General features: G+C 40.1%; 1 long non-coding RNA gene across 1 annotated transcript; it reads left to right on the top strand.

Moving 5' to 3' along the window:
• Nucleotides 1–381: 381 nt before the first annotated feature.
• LOC118761560 lies at nt 382–1,745 on the top strand. Its single transcript, XR_004997474.1, has 3 exons — nt 382–752; nt 783–1,544; nt 1,619–1,745. It is a non-coding gene; the product is annotated as an uncharacterized LOC118761560 (long non-coding RNA).
• Nucleotides 1,746–2,837: the final 1,092 nt, after the last annotated feature.

Raw genomic sequence — 2,837 nt, 5'->3', positions numbered from 1 at the left:
TTACTGCACAGCATATTCCTGTATATTTCATCCACATCCATTTTACTAACAAGAATAATTAATTTTAAATTAATTACTAAAAATTAAATAGTATATTTTGTAATAAAATATATAGTAACATGGACAGACTGTACGACGTGGTCTCCAAATGTCAAGCCAATACGAAATGTATAAGAAATATATGTATCCTCGCCCACGTAGACCACGGTACTACCCTTTATATATATTAAAGGCAAGACTACACTTGTTGACTCTCTCTGTGCATCTAATGGAATAATCTCCAACAATATTGCAGGGGAGGTTACCCAATCTGTTATCATTCTAAGCTTCGTTACATGGACAGCAGGGATGACGAACAAGAGAGGGGCATCACTATGAAGTCCAGTGCCATCTCTCTCTTATACAACCACAGTAATTAATTAATTAGTCTTAATTAATTAACTAATTAATTATATAGCAGATTCACTTTATCTTATCAACCTGGTGGACACACCTGGACATATCGATTTTTCATTTGAAGTAGCGGCGGGAATACGGGTGTGTGATGGCGCCATAATCCTCATTGATGTGGTGGAGGGAGTCTGTTCACAGGTAGGGGAGGTCTCTCAGTCTAGACGTACTCAGTCATACGACTAGCCTTGACTGAGGGACTCAAAATAGTCATTTTTCTTAACAAAATGGACAAACTGTACACCCATCTCAATCTAACTGTACAACAATCATTTATACATTTGAAAAAAATAGTCGAACAAGTAATTTAATTATATAATTTATTACTTTAGGTAAATTCAATCATCGCCCAGTACTTTATATCTGAGCAATTCCAACATGATCAAAGTACTTCAAAGAATGCCGCCGATTATGTTTCGCCTGAAGCGGGGAATGTGATCTTCGGCAGCTCGACGGACGGTTGGGCCTTTACGTAATACATATATATAATCCAAGTATTCCCCAATTCGCTGAAATGTTTTCCAAAAAGATAAAAGACCGAACCGCCTTTGATGTTGCCGCCCATATGTGGGGAAATTATTTTTGGAGTTCAAAAACATCAAAATTCGAGGAATGTACAGGAAGCCACAAACTGACAATTTTTGAGAGTTTTGTTCTCAGTAATATTTGGACGGTTTATGAAGCTGCACATAATAAGTATTGCCACGTGAGTTACTTTCAAAGGGATTCTGAACGGTTCAGTCGAATTGCAAGAAGAGTGGTAATGTCTGATAAAGTTAACTTTGTGGGGACCTTTGACGTGTCTCTACTAATGTCGAATTGGCTGCCTCTTTATAAATCTGTGTTCGGTTCTTTGTGGTTTGGGTGTTTTAGATGTTGTTGTTGAGTTTTTGCCTTCGCCCTTGGATTTGGACTGTCGTAGGGTTAGTAGGCTATTGGGAGGAAGAGAGGTGTCTGGTGATGTGATGGATGGTGTATTGTTTTATTCAATGTGTAGAATTGACTAATATTACTCCTAATGGGAATAGTTTGGTTGCTTTTATGAGCAAACTAGTTTTCGTCCCACTAAACGAACTCCCACGAAAATATCAAATGTATTATAATAATTAATTAGTAATAAATTAGCAATAATGTTAAATTATATATATTAAATTAATTAACATTGTAGATTGGTTAACCAAACGGAATCAAATATTGTTGAGTTTTGTATTGGTTTTACGCGGTCATTTTGTGGGACAATTCGAAAGGGGGACTCTCTGTTTATTTTGGGACCAAAACATGACAGTCGACTGGTTATCACACAAGTGGGACTTGTAAATTAGATTGAGGACTCGTCCACACTCCCTGTCTCATATAAGCATGGAAAGAAGATTAAAATAGAGAATTTGTTTATTTTTATGGGCCGTGAACTGATTCCTGTCGACATGGTCAGTCCGGGGAATATTTTTGGGTTCTCATGGAGTGAGTCATGTCGATTTATGAAGACGGCGACATTGTCAGACAGGGCAGATCTCCCCCCTTTGACTCCCCTCTACTACGAGACAACTCCCATTCTGGCAGTCTCGGTGGAGCCTGAGAATATTGGTGGTCCCATTGCCCTCATTGTAGACGATATGAGTGCTCTGAAGGAGGGGCTCGAGTTGCTGTATTTGTCAGACCCCTGTGTGGAGACACACGTGACTAATTTGGGGGAACAGGTCATCAGAGTGGCTGGGCAGTTGCATCTGGACAAGTGCATTGAGGATCTGAGGACTCGGTTGATTCAATGACCCACCAGAATTAGATTTGCACGTGTTCCACTTTCGATTTCCCGCCCAATTGTACAATTCAGAGAAAGCTTGGTGTGTGGTGACCTGACTGTGTGTGTCCATTCAAATTCACTAAAGTGTGAGATTGGGTGAGATTATGATTATTGGATTCAAGTGTGGAACAACTGCCCATTCAGGTTGTCCGAGTGTTGACTGACTACTCCATTGGTGTCGATTTATTGAGGAAGGAGTGTGAAATGATTGATTCTGATAAGGTAATCGGTAACATCAAAGCAGATTTGTGCTGTTTATTCGACAAATATTCTCATAAATGGTATGGATGGGGTGAATCAGTCGACTCTGTCTTCAATTGTATGTCAGAATGTTGTATTTGGTAGATTAATGGTTTCAAGTTAGCAATGGAGGCAGGCCCCCTGTGTGAGGAACCCCTTCATGGATTATGCTGCACAATTCGACAGTTAGGACACTCACATCACTCAGGACAGGTCAGTTGTGATGTGAGGAATGCCATTTGGGGTGTATTGGTGTCATCATGTGGAGTACGGTTAGTGCAGCCTGTGTTGTTGGGGAGTATCCGAGTGCCGGGTGGGCTGATTGGTTAGTTATGGAGAGTAATGG

The sequence above is a fragment of the Octopus sinensis genome, unplaced genomic scaffold (assembly GCF_006345805.1).
Source record: "Octopus sinensis unplaced genomic scaffold, ASM634580v1 Contig15182, whole genome shotgun sequence".
NCBI lineage: Eukaryota > Metazoa > Mollusca > Cephalopoda > Octopoda > Octopodidae > Octopus > Octopus sinensis.
Note: the sequence above shows the minus strand (reverse complement) of the source record. Positions and strands in the feature narration are given on the sequence as shown.